Source organism: Sciurus vulgaris (genome assembly GCF_902686455.1).
Source record: "Sciurus vulgaris genome assembly, chromosome: 11".
Taxonomy (NCBI): domain Eukaryota; kingdom Metazoa; phylum Chordata; class Mammalia; order Rodentia; family Sciuridae; genus Sciurus; species Sciurus vulgaris.
Genome location: NC_136472.1, coordinates 40,272,559 through 40,291,202, shown reverse-complemented (window position 1 = coordinate 40,291,202; position 18,644 = coordinate 40,272,559). Strand labels below are relative to the sequence as shown.

Below are 18,644 nucleotides of genomic sequence, written 5' to 3'. Positions count from 1 at the left end.
ATCCCATTGTCTTCTTTTCTAAAAAAATGAAGACAATGTGAGGATTAACTGTGACGGAACGGCTACGGGCCCTGTAAAGGTTCAACTACCAAGTTGTTCACTGAGGAGAAATAGAAACAAACTCCAGGCTCCGCTCAGAGGGCACTGAGTGTCTGTGGTCCGTCACCCTGGGAGTCCATTACTGTCGCCCTTGGTGACATTAGATATGTTCACTTCCTGACCTGGAACAAGCTGTAGAATGAAAAAGGTCAGGTGACGGAACAATAGGTCCTGTACCATGCCACCTCATTTGCTACATGAGAACATATTACCTTATGGCCATATTGCCTAAAAAAATCCCTAAAAAGATAAACTGCAAAATGTTCTCAGGAGTTACCTCACAGTGGAATTTGGGGGAAATGTGTGTTTTTTTTGGTTTGTTTTTGATTTTTTTTTTTTTTTTTTTACTTATATGCATGTTCTAAACTGAACACTATTTGCCTGCAAAAGAAGAAAAAAATGTTTTGAAATGATTGCAAAGTTCTTTTTTTTTTAATAAAACCTTCACAAGATGAAGCTTTTTATTTATTTTAAGATGAAGCTTATTTTTTATTTTATCCAAAACATCATTTGGATAAATGATGTTCCTTTTGCCCATGAGGATTATGCCTCCAGTCACCTCCTGAAGTCTTCCTCATAAGTACCAAGAGGCTGCCTTAGTATATTTGGGATGTAACAAAAATACCATAGACAGGGCAGCTTATCAACAGTAGAAATTTATTTCTCACAGTTCTAGAAGCTAGGATGGCTCAAGGTCAAGGTGCCAGCAGATTCATGTCTGGTGAGGTTCACTTCCTGGTTCACAGATAGCATGACCATGTCCTCGCATGGCGGAAGGGCTGAGGGAGCTCTCTGGGGTCTCTTTTATATGAGCACTGATCCCATTCACGAGGGTCCCGCCCCTGTTACCTAATCAATTCCCACATGCCCCATGTCCAAATCCCCTCCCATTAAAGGTTAGCTTTCAACACATGAATCTGGTGGGACGCAAACATTCAGTGCATAGCAGAGGGAAAGGTGGGGAAAAAAGAAGGGCCTTACTTTGCAGCTTGACCCCAAGATCCAGTGAGAATCAAATTCTCCCATTTTCTTTTCCCTAGCCTCTCTGCTACTATTGCTTTCATATGCTCTGCCACAATTTTCCTCTTTCTTTTAGAGAGCAGACAGTAAAGAAATAGTGCCTCTTCCCACCAGGAGAGTAATATTTCATGAGCTCCTTGTTTTCTGTGTGAGCTCAGCCACGATGCTTTTAAATAATTGAAATACAGGAGTGCATTTAAGCCAAGCCATCAACTGAGCACCTGTTATATGTCAGGCCTGTGCTGGGTGCTTTACATTTTATATTCGCTTCTCAAAACAACCCTGCAAGGTGTCTAATTTCCCCCCTTTGACAGGGAAGAAAATAAAGCAGAGGGGTTGATCAAGTTTCCCAAGGTTGCATGTAGCAAATGGTGGACTTGAACCCAAACTTTGGGCTCTAGATACAAGGTTTACATTTTATGCTCCACCCCAGATTTCTAAATGGTGAAAAAAATATCCACGTTTTAGTTCAGCAGATGAACTGGGTTTTCTTTGGGGATTTCCGTGACTTTGGAACAGTGCCATTACATTTGGACAATATGCCCCACGTTTGTAAGTAGATAACCCAATGTGATGGGGTTGGTGGTAACACAGGGCCTCCTTGAGAGTTTTTTAGAACTATGGCTTTTCTTTTAGATTTTATTTTATTTTTGTCAAGGTGTGTACATGTGTACATATTTTTAAAAGGAACTATTGCTCAAGTCTTATTACAAAACAAGCAAAAAAACCCACAGCATATTTCTGGCTGGTTATATACCATTAGTTATAGATGTTCGAGATGTTCTTTGAATTAATTCATTCACTAAACAACCTCTACTGCTCTTCGTTAGATGCTGAGTGCTATGGTTGGTATAAGTGTCCCCCAAAGGCACACGTGTTAAAGGATTGGCCCCTAGGGTGGCTCTATTTGGAGGTGATGTAACTCTTAGGAGGAGGAGTCTACTAGGAAGTCCTTATATCATTTGAGGTATGCCATCAAAAAGAATTGTGGGATCCAGGTCTCTTCCTCTTCCTTTCTGCATCCTGGTTCATGAGGATTTTGTTCCATCACACACTTTCATGATATGCTACTCTTTCAGAGATCCAAAGCAATGGGGACACCAGATCATAGACTGGAACTTTCTAAACTATGAGACAAAGTAAACTTTTTCTCTTTATAATTTAGTTATCTCTGATATTTTGTTATAGTAATGTGAAGCTGATTGACACACTAAAGACACATCTTTGAGCAAAAGAGAATTCCTGCCCTCAGAAGTTCTCAATAAGGGGGAATGTGTGTTAGCTCTTGTCCTCCTCTTGGCCACAAGATGCTTGTTCCTTTATGACTGTAGAATAAGGGAAAGTCAGGTTGCCCCATTCCACTCTGTCCTTCTTCTCCTCTCCTTTTCTCAACAAATACTTATTGTGTACTTACTACATTCCAAGTATGTGTTAGACATCAGAGAAAGCAGGGGCCAGGCTAGATGGTGGTGGGCCCTGCCCAGATGCAGCTTTAGTCTAGAGAGAAAGCAATCACCAGAAACAATCCCCATGCAATGTGATGAAGAAAATGCCAGGGAAAGCAGAGGGGCTCTGCCAGATCCAAGCAGGGGACTTACTTGGTCTTGGGAATCTGGGAAGACCTTCCAAGAAGTGACAGCTAAAATAAGACAGGAAGAAAATGTAGGAGTTACTCAAGTTAACAGAAGGAGGAAAAGTCTTCCAGGAGGAGAAACTGTGTATGAAGGCCCAGAGGCCGGAGAGAGAAGGGCACATCCCAGAGACAACGGGAGTCCCCAGTGTCTGAAACACAGACTGCAAAGGAGGCTGGGAGGGGAGGAGGAGCCAGGCTGGGAGCAGCCTTGTTAAAGAACTTGGATTTCATCCTGGGGCAATGGGAAGCCAACAAATGAATTGTAAGGGAGAGGCGAGATGGGGTTGTTTAGTGTAATCTGTGGTTTTAGACGGGACAATGGGTTCCAACAGAAACAATAACGTCTGCAGGGATAATGACAGGCCACTTCAACCATTCTGGCAAAGGTGCCGTGGACTAGGGTAACAACTGCAGAGATGGAAAAAAACCGGATGGATTCAGGAGAACCTTTTTGCAGAAGGTTTGATGATAAATTGGAGTGGACAGGAAGGAGGCCAGGATGACTCCCAGTCTTAGGCCACGTCCTGATGAGTCCCCTAGTGGCGAAGGAAATGTGGGGTGGAGACACGGCGTGCAGGTGAGGAAGGTGAGGGAGGAGTTCAGGGTTGAAGAGGGTGAGCTTAGGTGCCTGTGAGGTTCTGTGAAACGTGAACTCAGAATCATTAATACGATTAACAAGGTTCAGCTCTGTCCTGCCAGACCTTCCGTTAAGCACATAACCTGGATTGTCTCCCAGGAGGTATTTGGATACCTGGGTCTAGAGCCAAGAAGACTGCTTTGGGCTAGAGATAGGGGTTGAGAGGCACAATTAGATCTAGAATCAGAATTCCAGCAGGTAACACACAGAACTGGGGCTAGCTCGTGGCGTACACCTGTCATCCCAGCTACGCAGGAGGTTGAGGCAGGAGGATCGTGAATTCAAAGCCAGCCTCAGCAACAGTGAGGTGCCGAGCAACAACTCAGCAAGACCCTGTCTCTAAATAAAATACAAAATAGGGGTGGGGATGTGGCTCAGTGGCGAGTATCCCTGAGTTCAATCCTGGTACCAAAAAAAAAAAAAAAAAAGGAAATGAAAAAGCAAGAACTGGGTGTTAATATGGTCGAATGTGACAAGCCTGTGTGGAACCAGAAACCAAGTGCCCAGTCTGACACCAGACAGAGTCAAACCTCTGAAAAGTACTGGGCAGACCAGCTCATGCATGGCCTCCCTACGTTTGTCTATCAGGATCCCAGTTTGTGACCTTTGAGCGAGATGGTAATCAGTCATGAGAAAAGGAAATGCTTCATAGGACAGAATGCAGAAGGGAATGAACTTGAGCCCAGTGATTCCGTCTTCCACCTCGAAAATCACCTTTGAAAAAAACCCCCATTGATGGTCTTCTAGGGTATAGCAAGTGACAGATAGTATCTGATTCTGGCACTGCTGATCATCACAGGAGGTAAATGCCTATTTTCCATGCATTCTTATCCCTGATTTAGTAAAGTTTAGAATAAAGGAAAGCTAGCATTGGAAGATCAGGATCTCCCAGGTAAACGGATGGATCCCCAACATCCCCTCGGACCTACTGAGTCAATCTGCCAGGATGGCTCCAAGCATTTTTATTTAACAAGCTTCAGGTGATTCTGATGCATCTGAGCCTGACAGTGTTTTCTAGGGCTATCTCCTCAGAAAAGGAAGCCACCCAGGTAGAAGAAACACACTGCTCACAGTCACACAGCTAGAAAGAGCCAGGGTATGTCTGTACTCTGCCCTTCATTCTGGTCCCTTCAGATAAGTCCATTCACCTCCTGCCCCAGACTCAGCCCCAGCTCAGGCTTGAAGACCCATGAGTCTCAGACCCAACCACAGCTCAGGGTCCGATGGGCACTACCTGTGATCCTCACCCTGACTTTGCGACCAACTCCAACCACTGGGCTGTCTTACCTTCTCCTCTCTCCTCCAAAGGCCTGCCTCCTTCAGAGGATCCATAACCAGGCTAGCCTGAACCCCTGTGCTGAAGCCCTGTCTCAGAGCCACCCCAGGCCTCTGGTCTGAGTGAGGACACAACTCTGCCTCCTCTGGAGGCTGGAAGAGAAACCATCTGTCAAGTGGGATGAGGCCAGCGGGCAGATGGCACTACTACACCTTTCAGAGGGCTATTTTTGTCACTTGTTATAAATAGCATAGAATGGGTCATAGTTACCTGGAATGCCAGAGCAGGAGTCTGGCAGGAAGTCCATCCCCACTCCCTCAACTAAGAATAAACACAGGCTGGTGGTGGGAACCCACGAGCCCTGCTGGGTCCTCAAGGAGCATCACAAGGGCAGCTGAAGGGCACATGAGGCCTTGGGAGCCACACAAGGAAGCCTCTGTGTTGTTCATAGGATATGTGGTCACAAGGAGAAGTGCATTAGAAATAGAGCTCAGTGAGAAAATACCTCAAGAGGAAACATAAAGAAAGTCAACAGATGAAGAAGAAACGAACACTTCAGAACACGTTCTATGTATCTTTGTAGAAGTAATTTATCTTCAACCAAGCTTATTTGGATCTTGTCATTACAGAATGACTTGGGTCTCCAGAGACCAGAAAGACTATATAAGGTAAACTGGTTCCTACAACAGCAATAATTAAACAAAGTAACGCACATTGTGTGTGTCCCGACTTATTTCTGGACCCTAGAGATATTTGTAATTATTGCTGTCTGCTTATTTTTCCAACTTTGCAAACAGCTTTAGCCTCTGTGGGTGGAGACTTATATTTATCTATGGGCCTTTTTTTGAGAAGATTCCTGTGCCAGGACTGGTAACCAGCTAGGGTGCAGACAGCAGGGACTGTCAATAAAGGTTCCTTAAGGTGATGTCAGGAGCCATGGACACTGGAACCAGAGGAGCAGAACAGGAGGGAAAGAACCAGATGGATGATGTTTGGCCACTCTTACACTTTAGGAACTTCCAGGAAGAGCTGTGGAATGCTTCAAAAGGAAGAGAGACTGGACCCAGTTATTGAGCCAGGAAAAGTTGAAGCCAATATAATTTCCATAGTAAATATTATAGAATTTAACTGGCGTTTGCTGCATTGTCATAACAGGAACTTACTCAGTCTGTCCTGGCCCCTTTGTAGCAATGATTCAAGTGTAACCAGTTGGTGCAGCTAAGATCTTCTCCATAGGACCTGGTAACTCAGTCTAGACTTTTTAAGCTTAACCATGAACCATATCCTTGGGTTTGGTGCTGGTGATACCACAGTGAGACTAGGGTCTCTTCTCTGGTGGATCCTACCTTAATCAAAGAGAGCCAATGTTGAATACTTCATTACACACAGAGTGAGTATTTGGCAGGATATGGATAGATGTGGTTGTGTGACATGCTGTAATAAAGAAGGCTGACCTAGTAAGAGACCAGTGAAGCACAGATCTTCCAAGGAGCTGAGAGGAGGAGGCAGGTGAGGCCACGTGCTGGACCATGGACATGATGATGGATGAGTCAGGGGAGGGAGGCAGGGGCCTATCACGTGTGAATTGGATTTTACCCTAACCAATGGGGAGCCATGCTGCTGGGGCAAGGTGGCGGCCTAGTTGTGGAACAGCACTCTAGGAAATGGACTGGCGAAGCCAAGGGTGGATGCAGAGACCTCAGGAGACTGCTAAGATGATGAGACCTGGGCTAGGTGGAGACTAGCCACAGCTATGGCTTCCAGAGCTATTCACAGAGAAGCTCAAAGGACAGATATCTGGGCCTATCCTGGCTGACTGGCTTCCACCTCTGACAAAGGATGGTATTTGATAGTAATAGCACCGAAGAGCAGGTGCCTCCATCAGCTTCCTATCTTTGAGGCAGTGGATGAAACCGTGGAGCCTCCACCATGAAGTCACACCACCCCCTCTAGATTCTGCCTCAGTCACCCACCATTCTGCATTCTGTTCTTGTCCCATTTTTGGAGTATCATGTTATATCTAGCATTTCCTAATACTTCCAGAAGAAGAGTATTTCAAACCTCAGGGAAATGACCATGCAGATGAGTACATTTATTTGAAATGTATAAGCTGTTTTGCTTTCAAAAGATATGGGGGGCATTTAACATGAAAATGGGAAAGAATATTTTCTGACCATCTCATATTTTGAACAATCGTGACTTGAAGAATACTGTTTTCTTTGATTAGTTTCATGTTGCTTTCAAGCACATTCTGACTATTTTCAGGACAAATTTTATCATATTTAACAAGAAAAATTTCTCAGAACCAGAGTTTAGCAAGAGGTGAGATTGAGTAAAAATCTACATAATCCTTTACATCATGCTATGTATATGTATGTATGTGTGTGCATATATATATGCACATATATATACATATGTATATGCCTGAAAATATACCAATATAAAAAATATTTCTAAACCAAGTTGCCTGTCTCCAAATATAAGAAGTTAATATAATGAGCTAATAATAGTTTACATTAGAAAAATACCCAGGTCCAGTTGGCTGCAGATCATCACTACTGTGCTTTTCAACAGTGTGCACGGGGGTCTCAAACGCAGAAAATAAAAATAATGAAAATCATTTGCTGTCAGAGCCGAACAATTTCTTTGCCACACTGTTCTCACAGGAAGTTCATTCTGGTAAATCAGTGTCAAAATGACAAGAAAATCCAACGTGTCTCAAGAGGCACAATACATAACAAGCAAAAAAAAAAAAAAAAAAAAAAATCCAAATCTGTGTTCAGAAAGTGAACATAAAAGAATCTGATGAAAAATTCAAGGCAAAAAGAATGAAGGATATGACATAAATTCATTAAAACATTTTGGATAGAAATAAGAAGACCGTGACATTATGCTCAATTAGCAAGAAAATACATCTTAAAGGGTAAATGCAGTAGATGAGGATCTGATTTTTCAGACATCGAGAAGCAGAATCAACCACTACAGACAGCTCAGAGAGTCTGCATTAGACAGAAACTTTGAATCTACACTACGGATATCACAACTGTGTTTCTGTTGCCATTCCTGGAGTGGCTCTCCAAGTGACAGATTTCAAAGAAAGTATGTCTCTGAACACTGGTTATTAGGTAGTTCAAGTCCTTAAAATTAAGCAGACCCAGATCTGATCATCATTCCTAGGACTACTGAGGAAAACTGGGGCTAGAAGCTGAGTCTGACTGATGCACCCAGCAATCAGTCCTGTGCAAGTCCAGAACAGGGTGAGGAGCGCAGTGTAAAACCCTCTTTTAAACCCCCACATGGCTGAGAATACTTAAAGCACATGGAGAATGATTTGGAATACTACTTGCACCAAAAATAACGTTACTCTGAAGATTTCATATTTAGACAAGGTAAAAGTGGAAGAGATGGAAGACAGAGCTTAGAGTTTTTCTTTTCCTTTTTGAAATTTTATCTTTCTTTCTTTCTTTTTATTATCACTGTAGTGTGATGTTGGAAGATGAAAGAACTGGAAGTCTCTGTTCCAGCAAGAGGTGACCAGACAAGGCAGTTGCCCAGCTCAGAGGATCCTGGAATCAGATCACAAATTTGGATGATTTTAAGTTATTTTAAAAAATAATTTACTTCTCTCTGATTTTTGAATAATTAGTTTTATTATATTTAATGCATGTACACTATAGACACATAGAAGAATACAGATGAAAAAGAAGAAAATTTAAATTCCCCTTTATTCTGTAACTCAGAAATAGCCAGAATGAACAGTTTGATGGACATATTTATAGACAGTTTTCAGAAAGCAGATTTTTTTGTTCTAATAAACTGAGATTATACTGATTTCCTCAATCAAATATGTATCATGAACTTGTTTCCACAGTTAGCCATAATATATCGAATTTGTTTCCATAATAAGTGTATTTCTTGTTATGACTGCCAATCCCTTTGTGAATGTAGCATTTAGTTTATCAATCCAAAGACAATTTAAAAAATTAACATAATAATTTTTATACATGTGCTATAATAGTCTAGTCAGAGAAGGATCCAGTCTGAATCAGTACAGTAGGGGTAGGGATAGTGAAGGAAAAAGAGATTCAAGAGAAGTCTAAGAGGCATTTGAGTGTGGGGGTGATGGGGAGGGAGGAACTGACATTGACTCTCAAGCTTCCAACTTTTCAGAGAAAAACAAAATCACAAATGATATTACTTATCTTAAGCTGGTCTTTATATCACCCCTGTCAAATAAATAGGGTCAAAAACTATTATCCCCATTTTATAGATTTTTAAACTGAGACTCAGAAAGAAAGTGACTGTCAAAGATCACACAACTAGTCAATGGGCAGGGAGATACCAAGTTCTTCCCAGCCTCCAGAGCTGTGAAAAATACATTTCTGCTGCTATAAGTTACCCAGTCTAAGCTATATTATTATAGCAGTCCAAATAGAGTAGGGCACTTTTCAAAACTCACTGTTATAAAAATGAAAAGTTAAGCCACAGGCTGGGAGAAAACAGCCAGTCATATCTGATGAAGAACCAGGAACTACAACATATAAAGTACACTTACAACTCAATAATATGAAGACATACAACACAACCTAAAAATAGGCAAAGACATGAAGGCATATGTCCACACAAAGGCTTATTCCTGAATATTCATAGTAGTTTTGTTTGTAATATTTGGAAACAACTCAAATGTGGGTCCAGGCTCATAAATGAACTGTGGTACATCACACAATAGAATAGTACTCATCAATAAAAAGGAATGAACAGTGTGGACAATCTAAAAACAACTATGCCAATAGAAGAAGCAGACCCTCGCCCCCCGCAAAAATGTACATATTGTATGACTTCATTTACATAAATTTCTAGGAATGGAGAACTAATTTTTAGTGTGAGAAAGCATATCAGTGGTTTCCTAGAGGTTGGGGATGGGGAAGGGCAGGAGGGAGGGATTACCAAAGACACCAGGAAAACTGGTGATGGTGGTAATGTCCATCAGCTTGATAGTAGTAGGGATTTCATGAACATGTAAATATGTCTAAACTCATCAAACTGTACTTTTGAAATACATGTAGCTTGCAAGCTACACTTCAATAAAGTATTTGAAAGGAAGAACACAATGAAGCAATCTTAGGGATCTTAGCAAATAGTGAACATACTGACCTCTAATCAAAATTAGTCTCTGTGGGATTATTAATGATGATTCTTTTCTTCTTTATCCTTTTATGAATTTCCCCAAGTTTTCAAAATGAACATGTTATGCTATCAAAACCATAAATCTGCTTTTGGGGAAAAAGAAAGAATTGGGTGAACAGAAACAATTAAAGGAAATAGTCTGTAGGTGTGAACCTTAAGACTAGTGGGTGAAAAAAATCAAACACATGAAGCTTTTAAGATGACAAAATATCCCCCTATTCTTTCAAAAGCCAGGGAAGATCAGAGGGTACTAAGAGAGGATGTGATAAATTCCACAAGTAAAAACATCTAAAAGCTAAGGAAATCTATGGAGAAGTTACCATAGTACCTTAGTAGAATGAATCATTTAGTTGCTCCAAAAAGAGACAATTCCAAGCAGCAAAAGGAGGTGAATTTTTCCATAATATCAGGCCCTACTATTTCTAGAGTTCACTTAGGACTATAAGGATTAAGGAATAATCCAATGCAATTAGCAAGCAACCACACTATATGTCCTTAAAAAGAATACATGCTGCAAAGAACAAGTTAGGTCACAGAAAATGCTATTCTACATCTGACCAAATATGGTCATGGCTCATGAATCTGGATTACACTCTTGGAAACGTTTAAAAATGGGTCTGCACAGAGCTGAGCATTTGCTCTGAATCTTTATTAATGCAAAAAGCAATAATTTCTGAAAAGCTTTCATGGGACATATTTAACCCACTCAGATGATAAAATACTTTTGAACATTCTCAGTACATTAACTATGTGTATATCAAATATTCAGGCTTAGTGAATAATGCTTCATGTTCACTTATTCAACAAAACAGTCACTGAGTGTCAGCAACTGCTGCTAGGCCCTGGGACATGAAGAGGACAACATGGCCTAATGCCCTAGGATCCCTCATGGGCCTCCTGGTCTAAGGATAGAGGAACCTACAAACAGCTGCAATACCTGGCATCCCTGGGTTGGGGGTATGAAAAGGAAGTCAGAGAGGCCTACAAAGAAGAAGTAACACTTGAGCAGGCTCTTGGAGGCCATGTAGGAGTCTTCTGGCTAGGAAAAGAGGGACATTCTAGACAGAGAGGACAACACCAGGCATTGAGGCAGGGGGACGGGGGATTACTTGGCAAATGCCAAGTGCTCCAGTTACCACTGAGAACAGGATCCAACTGGAGGGGACAGGCCCTGGAGATGATGGAGCCCCTTTGTCTCACACTGGGAGAAGCTTAGACTTTATCTTAGGAGGAATCAGAGGTGGGTCAGTTACAACTTGTTGGCTTTAACCAAATGAGTTAGTTTAAAAGAAGAAAAGATGATCTTCAGTCTTCAGAGAGCTCAAGGACTCGATGCAGTCAGATCTGAAAAGGCAACTGGAATTGGGAACTGGGAACAGGAAAGCTAAAGAAACCTGCCTTTTATCCTGGTTTTGATTTATGTCTCCATGTCTGCTTTGTATTAGCCAGATTCTTTGGGTCATTAAGGGAAAGAAAGAAAACAAAATAGCTCAGGCTGAAAAAGGAACTTTCTGGTTCTCAAAAGTGGGAATTTCAACACAAGCCAACTTAGGGGGTTCTCAAGGACCCATGTGACTAACACATAAGTTAGTCATAAAAGGGAGAATACTATGATTCCACTTACAGTAGCTACATTTATAGAGAAAGAAGTAGAATGGTAGTTCCCAGTGGTTGGGTTGAGGGAGGCAGGGAGAGTTTGTGGTGATGAAAAAATACAGGCAGCAGATGGTGGTGAAAGAGACACCATGTAAATGTGTTTAACGCCACGGGCTGCACACTTACAAATGGTTGAAACTGTAAATTTTATGCTATGTTTATGTTACCATGATAATAATTTTTAAAAAGGTGAGCAGTCCAGAAATAAAAAGTTTCAGGCATTGTTAAATGCAGGGATTCAGGGGTCTGCATGAGGATTCTGTCATTCTCTATTTTGCTCTTCTTTCCTTTTTGTTGGCTTCATTTTCCACAAGACTTTCTTTATACGGTGGCAAAGATGGCTGCTCATCTCTATATGTCATCTATAGAACTAATGGTTGTAGTCAAAAAGAGCCTCGGAGCAGTTCCTGCTGAAGTTCTGGGGATGATGACTGGGTGGCCTGGTGCAAGATCATGACCCCCTCCTGAAGCTATCACTGCAACCAGGAAGCAAAGTACTGATTGGCTGAGCCTAGGTCATGTGTCTGACCCTGAAGCAATCAGTATAGCCAAGGGAGCAGAACTCTTGGTCACAAGTCTCTCAAGAGGCGACTTGGTGGAGCCAGCCCTACCTGAACTATGGAGAGAAATGAGAATGAGAAAAGGGTGATTTCCCACAGAGATACTGGGCAGTCAAAACACGTCCATTACAGCTTCTTACTTCTTTCTCTACAGATCAGATTTCTGTCTCTTCAGTCAGTATGATAGGGGAAATATTGCTATATCCAGCTTGAGTTACACTTTCTATTATGAGTCTAATTTGAAATCCCTGGGAGACTAAAGAGTGCAATTGATACCATTAACTGCAATAGTGGGTGAGAGTAAGTCAGAGCTAATATGGCAGCAACAGGTCCATCTTTTTGAATGTAAGAGTAGGTTCCAGGCACATTAGCAATGGCGTCTTTTACAACAGATAATAGACACGTTTACAGTTGAGTGGTGTGAACACATTGTACAAAAACAGTTCTAGCAGTTAAACACTGAATAGTTTGGAGCAGGAAAACTTGGTAGCAGAAAGACTAATCATAGGGCTGTTGCAAAGAAATGATTCTGAAATTTCCAGCGGGAGAATGTGAAGATGGTGATGTCATCCACCAAGAATGAGACTGTAGAAGGAATGTCTGGTTTGGGTTGAGGTAGGAAAGAAAGAGTGACAAGTTAACCCTGCAAGTGTTTCCTTCAAGAAGGCCTTGGACACCCAAGTAGAAAAGCCAGGAGCCTGAGGGAGAGGGTGTGGCTGGGGACAGATCTGGGCAGTCACTGCTACACAGATGGATGTTGAGGCCACGAGGCACATGAGACAGCACCCAGAGCGCACTGACGATGGGCAGAGAAGACAGCAAGGACAAAGCATGCTTGAAGGGGCAGATGTCCTCAGTGCCCCGCCCTTATCTGCTCAGCACTTTGCTTCCTAATGTGCCAGAGGGTCACACTGAAACTCTCCAAGTTTCTCTCTTCTAATGTTTCGGATGGGACTGGGTCCCTAGGGATTCATGCACTGGAAGCTTGGTCTCCATGGCGGTGTTGGGAGGCAGTAAAACCTTCCAAGAGGTGGGATCTAACAGATAGCAATGGGGCCATGGGGGCTTTGATATCACAGAAGGATTAATGCAGTTCCAAGGAAGTTCTAGCTCTCGTGAGTGTAGATTAGTACCACAAGAGTGGATTGTTATCAAAGAGAGCATGTCTGCGTCCTCCTCAGTCTCTTGCTTCCTGTCTCATCATGTAGTCTTTCCTGCAGGCAGCTGGCTGGTTATTTCCCTTATAATTTTTCTGCCATGTTGTGACACAGCCAGGAAGCCTCACCCCTAGGCCAGGGTTACCAGCCCTCAGCAATGATGAAAGGAAGTTACAGGGTAACTATTCTAGCTTTCTTGTCCTTGAGTGAGACAAACCCAAGTGTGTTCCACACCATCTCACAGAGGTCCCAGTGGGAATGAGCCCCATATGCCAACGGCAGTGACCTCGTTGATGTGCTCTGTCCTGGCTTCCTCCACCTCCCTGTCTCACCTCTCCACTCCTTTACTGATGTGTCCTAGGATCACCTTCCAAATAGACCATTTACACTAAACCCTTGTTTCAAGGTCTGCTTCTGGGAGAACCTAATCTAATGAAGGAGCACAAGAAAGGACCCTCAGAGCAAATGAGACCAAGAGGACTAGGAGGTGCCAGGACCAGGAAGGAGAGCATGAGAGGAGGAGGGCCTCCACTGGAAATGATGTGTGTGCCCTCGAAAGCAATGACATTCCAAGTCCATACCTACCCAGTTCCCAGGGTTCACATTATCCGAGGGAGGCTCTTCCCCAGATAGTTCACGTCCAGGAAGACTATTTGGAAGAAAACAAGCCACATTTATAATCTCCCAAAGAGGAAAGCCCGAAGACCAAGACCTACATGGCCTGTGACACCTGGAGAAGCAGGGGACTTAGAGCAAAGTGAAGTCTTGAGAAGGTTTGGTTAGGAGCCATCATGGTGTGTCCCACGTGGGAAATGTAGTACAGGCAGGCCCCACACTTTTGGCTTTGTGGAGAATTGACTCAGGAGAGCTCTGGCTAACAGCTTTCTATATTCATGCCCCTTGCCTGATAATTCCAGAGTCCCCACTCCCTCTGACTCTGGACAGGCCTTGTGATATGCTTTGGCCAGACCCAAATTGCAAGCCTAGGGCTCCAGAGGCCTTGTGATGAGGCTTGCTCTTAGATTCTCTCTTGGCTTTGAGCACAAGCTCAGGCAAACCTGCTGGAGAGTGAGAATCCATGGAACAGAGCCACATCACCCCAGCATCCCAGCCAAAGCCCCGGACACATGAGAGAATCCAGCCAGGATCCATACAGACAACACACTGACCACAGGTGCAGGAGCAAACCCAGCTGCGACTAGAAGAACTATCCAGTAAAGATAATAGATTCAGGAGCAAAAAGAAAACATTGTTGTTTTAATTGCATTTGAAGGTGTACAGTTACGCAGCCAGGGCTAACTGACATGTAAATTTCCTGCTTCGTTGATGCTCGGTGAGTTACCAAAGCTGGAAGCATATTCTTTTGCACACTAAAAGGCAAAGCAAGTTACACAGGCATGACGATGATAATGTTGAGGGGAGCTACCTTGAGTGGCAGAGAAAGGGAAAAATGAGCAGCAGAATGGACACATGCCTGTAAGTACCTATCCTGAGCCAGGTGCCTGGCATGTAGGTATCTCCTTATCCTCAGAATTACCCTATAAGGAAGTGTTACCATTTTTGTAACCAGAATGACTCTGGGCACCATGCAACACTTCACTGAGCCCATGCTGGATGGCCACCACTGCCATTCCATCTTAGATGACAGCGCTCCTTTGTTGGCTGCACCATGGGTCAGGAAGTACCCTGAGCTTGACTGAGTCCCACTGGCTCAAGAGGTTGCCTAGCAGAGCCTGTGTATCCAGAGGGCTTTCAGCTCTTTCAGGTTTATCTTTTATAGACCTTTTTCTCAGGCAGGCAAGCACCTTCTGCCAGAGAACTGGATCAGGCTCACAGAGCATATCCTCTTCTCTACATTGATTCTCAGACCAACAGAAATTTCAAGGGGTCTGCTCTGCTCTGCTCCTTTGCCATTTGCCTGCTGTTGGTCTCTCCCACAGTCCTTTGCTCACCCCATCTCCAAATAAATCACCCATCATACTTTTATATGTCCAAACCCCAGCATGGAAACAGTCCCATGTTTCCTCAGGAACAGTGGGACAGTTTGGTCCAGTTCATAAGAGCCAACTGTCACATTTTTCAGAACTTCTGACCAGTGGCTATTAAGGACAATCATTATTAAAAATTGAATTATATAGATTTATAATTAATAAATTACATTAAACAAAGTAATAAATACTCAAAACTCATCATTCCTGATTATTCTCCTACCTTTACTGTTACCCATGCTCTTGTGGTGATTTACATGTATTGGTTCTATGCAGTAAGAATACTATATACTGTGAATCTCTTTCCACCCCTGCATTCTGGGATGTCAAGTATTTAGTACTTAGTAGCCATGGTGGCAGTATTTATACCATGGAAATTGGCAAACATGACAAATTTATCATTTTGATTTATTGATTAATTTAGTGTTTTACTGATTATGGAGGCAGGGAAGGAGGACCAGCAAACTTTCCCTATAAAAGGTCAGGTAAATATTTCACTCTTTGTAAGCCATATGGTTTCTGTCACAACCATTCAACTCTGCTCTGTAGCACAGAAGTAATCATTTCTAATACTTAAAGGAATAGGCATAGCTGTGTCCCAATAAACTTCATTTACAAAAATGGGCAGCAGGCCAGATTTGGCCAAAGAGACATAATTTGTTGAATCCTGGGATAAAACCTTAAGAGCATGTTAATAATGTAGATTAGATTTCAAAGGACATTACGTAAATAGCATGAATAGTACAAAAATAGGGGGAATCGTCTTCTAGTATTCAAAAACTAGTATTCTTTTTAGCTCACAACATAATTCTTACTCATTAACATCAACCCATGTTCAATGCTGGAAGTACATTGTATGTCAATTGCAGCTAAAGGTTGGCTAGGGATAGAAGAATTCAGCCAAAAATCAAAAGCATTCTCTGAGAACCAATTGGCTATATAGAATTTACAATAAAGAGGATTGTAGATTTTATTATAATTTGTAAACTGAGTGCCAAGTGTCTTTTGTTATTTATAAAATTTACAATTACCATATGCATGTACATATATGCTAGTTGTTAAAAACATCTGTATGTCACTACCCAGAAGGCACTTGGTCCTGATGCCAAATAGCAGATGCAGATGAATTCGAGAGGAGAGAACTAATACCAAACATCACAATCCAAATGTATCTGAGTTTCCTCTCAGGACTGTCTGGGAAGCCCAGGAAATCTCCATTTTATAGGTGAGAAACCAGAAGGTTGTCTAGAGTCTCATAAGTAGTTATGGATAGCACTGCAATCCAGACCTAAGTCTATCTGACTCCAAAGTCCATCCCTTGAGGTTGCTTAGTAGAACCGTGTATTTGATGCAGAACAACATGGAGTGCTGTTAATAAGGCTCACTTTGGAAATGGGGTAGAGGAGACTTGGAGAAATTCCAGACGAATCAATACCCAGGTGAAGGCCAAGCAGGATGGGGAGGCTGTGCTTAGGGCACATGCCCAGGTACAAATTATGAAAGTGGATGAAATCAAACACTTGGACATGTGGAGAGAGATGGGGAACTTCCTGAGTCAAAACTGTGACAGTAAGCACATTCCATATCATCAGTGACAGTTTGTACTGACAAGGAAATTGTGAGTGCAAGCATCTATAATTCAATTAAGTGGCTTTGTGAGAGGAAATGGGGTGTGCTTTTTAAGCAGTAACCAATTTAACAGGAGGTGCTGGCCATGGTCAGGAATGGTACTAGTGGATCATGAGGTACTCTGCATTTGTGCTAATATCATGGCTTGGGAGGGAGGAAGGCAGGCAGGGGGCCTCAGGACTCATGCCTACTTTCTGGAAGAAAAGAGGAAATGGAATGTCACTTTTGCAGTACTGCTTCTTCCAGGGACATTTTTGTGGCCTTCAATGGACAAATGGGTATGGCTGGGTGTGAGCGTCGGTGGGACCTGAGCCATGCCCCAACCAAGCACCTGAATAGGGGAAACAACCTCGGTTTTTCTCCAGGTTCTTCCATTTGAAAGTGATAGAAAGTCAGCTCTAGAAACTTAAGCAGCAAAGGACAATTTACTGTTTCATGTAACTGTGAAGTTGATGAGTGGCCTAGGAACTTTAAGAATTGTAGGAAGGTTCTCAGAAACTGGCTCTCTCCTGCTTTCTCTCTCTGCTCCTGCAGACACTTCCACCTGCAGCAGTGGAAGGTATGATGGAGGCAAGTCTTTGTGGCTCCACATTCCCCCCCAAAGGCAAGAGCTCCAGTCAATAAATATCAGAATATGGATTCTCATTGGTCTACCTTTAGTAATAAGGTGCCCATCCTGGTCCAATCAGGGAGGCCAGGCAGATGGATACCATGACTGCCCACACCCAGGATGGTGCTGAACTGGCAGAAGCACATGGAGGAAAGGGGCACTGTTTACCCAATAAGGGGGTGTGGTTTTTACCTAATGGAGGGAAATGCTAGAAAAATAACAGCTGGAGCCCCTTGATCAGCAGAATTTTCCAGGGGATTCCCACACTCAGAACAATTGCTGACAGCAAGGCCATAATCACTAAGGAGCCAAGCCTGAGTGTCTTAGCAAGACGGGAGAGACGGAGAATAGCAGTTGTATGATCACGTTTGCATGTGAGCTTCTATGCTTGTCTGTGCACACACTACCTGCTCTAATTTCTGAAATCGATATCATCCTCATTTTACAGATGAAGAAACAAAGGATCAAGACAGGTAAGCAATTTCCCCAAAGTCATACAGCCTAGCAAGTGTCAAAGCTGGCAATAGGAGGCACAAGTCCATCCTCTGACAGTGAGGAAAGGGCTCATTTCTGATTCTCTTTTAGCCTGCTGTGCTGTCCAAGTATTTTATTTTTAATGATCCTTCAATCATATATTCTTTGGGCTCTTTCTGAAACTCAAAATGAAGCAAGAGTCTTCTCTTTCATCTCTGATATTTGAGGGTGGGGTATATTCGTTCAATGTCCCTAAACAGGAACAGAAAAAGGTGAGAGACTGGGGCAGAAGTTGGCATTATCTACACTGCCTAGTCACTGGGTTCTCCACCAAATCAAATAGCAATCAGCCTGGGTGTTGAGGTTCCTCTTTCGCACATTTTGTGTAACAAACGCATGGATGTTACAGAATCAGCACATTGAGTGGAAAGCAAGAGAATGAAATCAGTTTCTCCTGCCTCTGAGCCTTCCCAGATGACCTCTCACCAATAACTTAACCTCCATTAGCCTTGGTTTCCTCATCTGTAAAATGGGAAGGATAGTGCTTGTTTTAAAAATGTACTATATATCATTATCTCCCAACTATTTGTTCTGCCTACAATTCTCTGTCCACAGCAGACAAAGGACATGTTCCTGACTCAAGGGCAGATGCTCACAAGCTGATTGGAAACGCTGGTGTTGCATAGGGAATTTTAACTAAAAGGAGTGGACGGTTGCC

The 18,644-nt window shown here is 42.7% G+C and overlaps 1 protein-coding gene across 1 annotated transcript in view; it reads right to left on the bottom strand.

Annotated features, from left to right (window-relative positions):
- The window catches only part of LOC306639477 (uncharacterized protein), a 186,621-nt gene that overhangs the window by 7,656 nt on the left and 160,321 nt on the right, over window positions 1-18,644 (bottom strand). The gene's annotated exons all lie outside the window — the stretch shown is intronic.